This window comes from Capra hircus, assembly GCF_001704415.2.
Source record: "Capra hircus breed San Clemente chromosome X unlocalized genomic scaffold, ASM170441v1, whole genome shotgun sequence".
Classification (NCBI taxonomy): domain Eukaryota; kingdom Metazoa; phylum Chordata; class Mammalia; order Artiodactyla; family Bovidae; genus Capra; species Capra hircus.
Window position 1 is genome coordinate 22,249,663 of NW_017189516.1, and position 6,351 is coordinate 22,256,013.

Below are 6,351 nucleotides of genomic sequence, written 5' to 3' on the forward strand. Positions count from 1 at the left end.
CAGCAGACTAGTAGGATGTGAAGCTCACCTTCTCCCCCAGATACATGAAAAAATACATCTATGTGTAGAGCAGTTCTCATGGGGTACCTACTAAACACTGGCAGAAGATCTCAGACTGCTGAAAGGGAAATAAAATCTCCATGTAACTGGGTAGGCAAAAAAGAAAAAAATCAGGACAGAACCTGTGCCCCTAGGAAGGAGCTGTGAGAGAATAAAGGTTCCTGAATCCTGAAAGGTCCTTCACTGGTGGGGAGATCAGACAGGACAAAAGGGGAGCTTCAAAGCATGAGAGGAGAATGCAGCAGGTGATTTGTGGCATCAAGACCAGAGGAAGAACAGAAAAATCAGTGCCACTGCTCTGCACTCCCCAGCCTGAAATACACTACCACCACTGTGGGCAGGGGCTGGATGCTGGAACTCAGAATTTGGAGATCAGAACTGTGAAGAGGACTGGAGCTAGCTGTGTGGAAACAGCCTCAATGTGGGGGTTGCTGGAATCCATTATGACCACAACTGAGTGTACACGGAGGAAACCTGGGTTACTTACAGGCTAGTCACCACTGTTTGAAGTTTGCATAGAGAGACAGGAGGGACTCTTGATTGTAGCCCTTTTCCTAGTGAGTGCACTCACAGAGGACTGGACACTGCCTGCACAGGCTCCAGGGGTGTGGGGGTGGGTATCAAGCTGCCACCATTAACCACCCATATGCCTGGAGTGTTTGTGAATCCCTGATGCATCCCTCCTGGAGCCCAGGTGTATTCATGACCCACCCCTCTACTACCCATTCAGACACCAAGAGTGGTCCCAAGATGCCATCACCACCCTCACAGTCTCCAGAAGTAGTCAGGAACCACCTTCAGGGTTGTGCCTGAACCACCCCTGCCTCTGAGAACCTCAGGACCAGGAAACAGCTACCATATCAGCGCACCTCCTATCAAGAGGATAACAACTAACACACTGAGGAAAGAGGTGACAAGCGTCCATACTAAAAACAGTCCTCACACCAAATATATTAAACCTACACAAAGATGCCCCCACATGTAAATAACCCTCCAAGACCACAGTAGATAATTATTTCTCCTAAAGTCACAGAATAAGAGAATATAAGTAAAATGGAGAAGCAGAGGAACCACTTCCAATTAAAAGATCAAGAGAAAGATTAAAAAAGACACTATATAATAATAAAAGGATCCATACAAGAAGGGGATTTTACACTTGTTAATATCAGTCAGTTCAGTTGCTCAGTCATGTCCGACTCTTTGCAACCCCATGGACTGCAGCATGCCAGGTCTCCCTGTCTATCACCAGCTCCTGGAGTTTACTTAAACTCATGCCTATTGAGTTACTGTTAATATATATAATATATATCTTGTTAATATATATGCACCTAATATAGGAAGACCCAAATACATGAAACAAACAGTAACAGACATAAGGAGAGAAATTTTGGTGTTTTTTAAGAGGTACATTCTGTAATTTAACAAAGCCTGGCTTTAAATTTTCAGTTCAAAAGCACACTTATTTTCCAAAAGGATGACTGCACAACTGATGCCATTGCAGAGAGCAGAATCTGAACCAACTTGAAAGTGGTGTGGCTCCATGAAGACAGAAACAGTAACTAACTGATTTACCTCAATGTTTAGGAAACAAAATCAATGTCAAAGTATCTGAAATCATAAAAATTCAATGCTTTACAAATTTTCCCTGTGAGCTATGGAAGCTTTTTACATGTAGTCTGTAGTAAAACAAATGCATTCTATCATTCCAAGTTGTACTTATAAATCCCATTATTCTTTTTGCTGAAAATAAATCAGTTATGTCTCAAACAGCACAAAGTGATAGCAATTACACGTTTCATGAAAATCTTTGGTGAGACTGCAATCCTGCAGAAGTGTCTTATTTTGTTTCCCTTCTACTGTTAGATACCATTAGAATCATCCAAGTAATTTTCAAAAGAGAAACCATAGGTCCATAATGAAGGATCAGCAGACCATCCTGCATTGCTGCATCACCTATTATATGTCATGTTTCCTTTAGAGTTTGATACGCTCTAACAAGTGATCACCACAGATGATATCTACCTGACAAGCTGAATCAAGACCCATTTTTCTTTTTCTTCTGAGGAATTTTTCTACATGTCCAATAGTTGCTTCTCATGAAATTCAGACAAACTTCTCCAGTGGCTTAAAATGTCCTGTGCCTTCATCAACACCAATAAACTTTAGTAATAAAGACATATCAAGTTCAGGTGGAATAGGACACATTGATTTTAAGACTTCTTAAGTTTTTCTTTTGCTTGAAGGGGCTGGCTGTGGAACAGCAGTTTTAGGTGCTTCTAGACCCCTTTATAGAAATCATGCATTTGCTTTTTTCTCTTAGATTGATCACTAATTTGTACACTATGTCTTGTAACCCTTGGTCCAACCTTATGTGGTAAAGAGGTTGTGTCTGATGTATTACTATGTTGTATTTTGGACATCTGTTGCTATAGCAAAAGTGTCTTACAATGCAGTTTTTACAAAATGTATGAAGACATTTTGTAACGGTAGTTGCATTTATTAAGTAACCTTTGCAAATGGAACACAAGATGTACGGGGCTGGCTCAGAGAGATTAATCACGTGCTCCTCCTCCTTCTGAGAGTCTGGCTGGCCCCACTTCAGCCTCAGCAAGAAGTGATTCATCTCTTCCTCCTGTTATTCCTCCTCGAGATCCTCATCCTCTTCCAATTCCTCATCGTCATCCTTAAAGCATCCCCTCAGCAGCCCAGGCTGCACCCAGGTTGCAGCTCAAGCAGGGAACTGGGAGTCTGAGCAGCCTGGAGCCCCTGTCTTGGGCAGGAGTGGCAGGCCCTCCTCATCTACTTTGGGCTCCAGGGTGAGGGCAGGAGGGGAGATGGAAGGCGGGGGCAGCATGGCTGTGACTCCCTGGGCCATGGCAGTGCCCTCATTGTCTGCAACTACTGCGGGGATCCCCTCCATGCCAAAAGTAGAACGATCAAATTTCTTAATGACAACTATTTTAAATTACAAAAGTTGGATCATCATATTCTGTTGATAGCTTACCAGGAACAGTGTCAGATTCGTGATCTCCAAAGAAGATTTAGCTTTGGGACCAGGGACCAGGCTTGATCACTCAAGACGTTTTATGTAGCAGGGTTTTATTAAAGTATAAAAAGGGACAGAGAAAGCTTCTGACATAAACATCAGAAGGGGGTTAGGAGTGCCCCCCCCCACTAGTCTTAGCAAGGAAGCTATATACTTTTTAAATTGGTGATTACAATAAATCAAAAGAATGTCTCGAGGTTGTAAAGACCTTTGTAGACCCACTCCTACAATTTACATTTTAAGATGATAGGATTAGAACTAACAATAGAAATATCTTACCAGACCCACTCCCATAATATACATTTTAAGATAACAGGATTAGTCAGAATGTTTTCAAGAAGGAGAAACTGTCCTCAAGCAAGATACCTTGTTGTTATATAATCCTTACTAAGGAAGGTAGAGAGAGAGAGAGAGGAAAAACAACAACAACAATAACAACTTGTCCTTTCCTCCTTGAGAACTCCAGACCCCTTTCTCCTCCTCGGCGACCCCAAACTTCTTATGCACCTACCTAGAAATTGACTCTCTCACCGCCTCCCCCCCTTTTCTTTTAGGAGAATTATATTGCCAGGAGAAAGGGGGTGTCATTTTCGTTCCATAATTACCTCCTGCTGTTGACAGGCATTGCCCTTAAATTATTGAGGCAATGTATTATTCTAACCTTCATATTGAGGGTCTCTGATTCAGGAGCCCCAAATAAACATTGGAGGAGAGTGTGGCACTCATAGGAGCCTGGACAACCATTTGTAACTTCAAAGCTTTCATTGTGTATATGTACCACAGCTTTCTTATCCATTCATCTGCTGATGGACATCTAGGTTGCTTCCATGTCCTGGCTATTATAAATAGTGCTGCAGTGAATATTGGGGTACACGTGTCTCTTTCAATTCTGGTTTCCTCGGTGTGTATGCCCAGTAGTGGGATTGCTGGGTCATAAGGCGGATTCATGTTGATCTATGGCAAAACCAACACAATATTGTAAAGTAATTAGCCTCCAAATTTATAAATAAATTTATTTAAAAAAAGCTTTCAGGAGGTTAGAAACAAACTGCGTTATATACTTGCAGATATAAGGAAAATAGACATTACACCAAGTTGAAACATAATCAGAATTAAATGTTATACTATGTCCATAATTAATGTACAAAGTGTTACACCAATTCATCTTAGGATTGCTCAGTTCAGTTCAGTTCTGTCACTGAGTAGTGTCCGACTCTTTGCGACCCCATGAGTTGCAGCACGCCAGGCCTCCCTGTCTATCACCAACTCCCGGAGTTCACCCAAGTTCATGTGCATTGAGTCAGTGATGCCATCCAGCCATCTCATCCTCTGTCGTCCCCATCTCTTCCTGCTCCCAATCCCTCCCAGCATCAGAGTCTTTGCCAATAAGTCAACTCTTCGCATGAGATGGCCAAAGTATTGGAGTTTCAGCATTAGCATCAGTCCTTCCAAAGAATACCTAGGACTGATCTCCTTTAGTATGGACTGGCTGGATCTCTTTGCAGGCCAAAGGACTCTCAAGAGTCTTCTCCAACACCACAGTTCAAAAGCATCAATTCTTCGGCGCTCAGCTTTCTTCACAGTCCAACTCTCACATCCATACATGACCACTGGAAAAACCATAGCCTTGACTAGACGGACCTTAGTCAGAAAAGTAATGTCTCTGCTTTTGAATATGCTATCTAGGTTGGTCATAACTTCCCTTCCAAAGAATAAGTGTCTTTTAATTTCATGGCTGCAATCACCATCTGCAGTGATTTGGGAGCCCCCAAAAATAAAGTCTGAAACTGTTTTCACTGTTTCCACATGTAGTAATGGGACCAGATGCCATGATCTTAGTTTCTGAATGTTGAGATTTAAGCCAACTTTTTGACTCTCCTCTTTCACTTTCATCAAGAGGCTTTTTAGTTCCTCTTCACTTTCTGCCATAAGGGTGGTACCATCTGCACATCTGGGGTTATTAATATTTCTCCCAGAAATCTTGATTACAGCTTGTGCTTCTTCCAGTCCAGCGTTTCTCATGATGTACTCTGCATTTATGTTAAATAAGTAGGGTGACAATATACAGCCTTGACGTACTCCTTTTCCTATTTGGAACCAGTCTGTTGTTCCATGTCCAGTTCTAACTGTTGGTTCCTGACCTACATACAGATTTCTCAAGAAGCAGGTCAGGTGGTCTGGTATTCCCATCTCTTTCAGAATTTTCCACAGTTTATTGTGATCCACACAGTCAAAGGCTTTGGCATAGTCAATAAAACAGAAATAGATGTTTTTTTGGAATTCTCTTGCTTTTTCCATGATCCAGCAGATGTTGGCAATTTGATCTCTGATTCCTCTGCCTTTTCTAAAACCAGCTTGAACATCAGGGAGTTCACGGTTCATGTATTGCTGAAGCCAGGCTTGGAGAATTTTGAGCATTACTTTACTGTGTGCGAGATGAATGCAATTGTGTGGTAGTTTGAGCATTCTTTGGCATTGTCTTTCTTTGTGATTGGAATGAAAACTGACCTTTTCCAGTCCTGTGGCCACTGCTGAGTTTTCTAAGTTTACTGGCATATTGAGTGCAGCACTTTTACAGCATCATCTTTTAGAATTTGAAACAGCTTAACTGGAATTCCATCACCTCCACTAGCTTTGTTCATAGTGATGCTTTCTAAGGCCCACTTGACTTGCCATTTCAGGATGTCTGGCTGTAGGTGAGTGACCACACAATCGTGATTATCTGTGTCATGAAGATCTTTTTTGTACAGTTCTTCTGTGTATTCTTGTCACCTCCTCTTAATATCATCTGCTTCTGTTAGGTCCCTACCATTTCTGTCCTTTATCGAGCCCATCTTTGCATGAAATATTCCTTTGATATCTCTAATTTTCTTGAAGAGATCTCTAGTCTTTCCCATTCTGTAGTTTTCCTCTATTTCTTTGCATTGATCACTGAGGAAGGCTTTCTTATCTCCTTGCTTGTCTTTGGAACGCTGCATTCAGATGCTTATATCTTTCCTTTTCTCCTTTGCTTTTCACTTCTCTTCTTTTCTCAGCTATTTGTAAGGCCTCCCCAGACAGACAATTTGCTTTTTTGCATTTCTTTGCCCTGCGGATGGTCTTGATCTCTGTATCCTGTACAATGTCATGAACCTCCATCCATAGCCCATCAGGCACTCTATCAGATCTAGTCCCTTAAACCTATTTCTTTTTTTTTTTCCCTTAAATCTATTTCTCACTTCCACTGTGTAATCAAAAGGATTTGA

The 6,351-nt window shown here is 41.6% G+C and overlaps 1 pseudogene; it reads right to left on the reverse strand.

Moving 5' to 3' along the window:
• Positions 1 to 1,826: 1,826 nt before the first annotated feature.
• LOC102178893 lies at positions 1,827 to 3,166 on the reverse strand (annotated as a pseudogene).
• Positions 3,167 to 6,351: the final 3,185 nt, after the last annotated feature.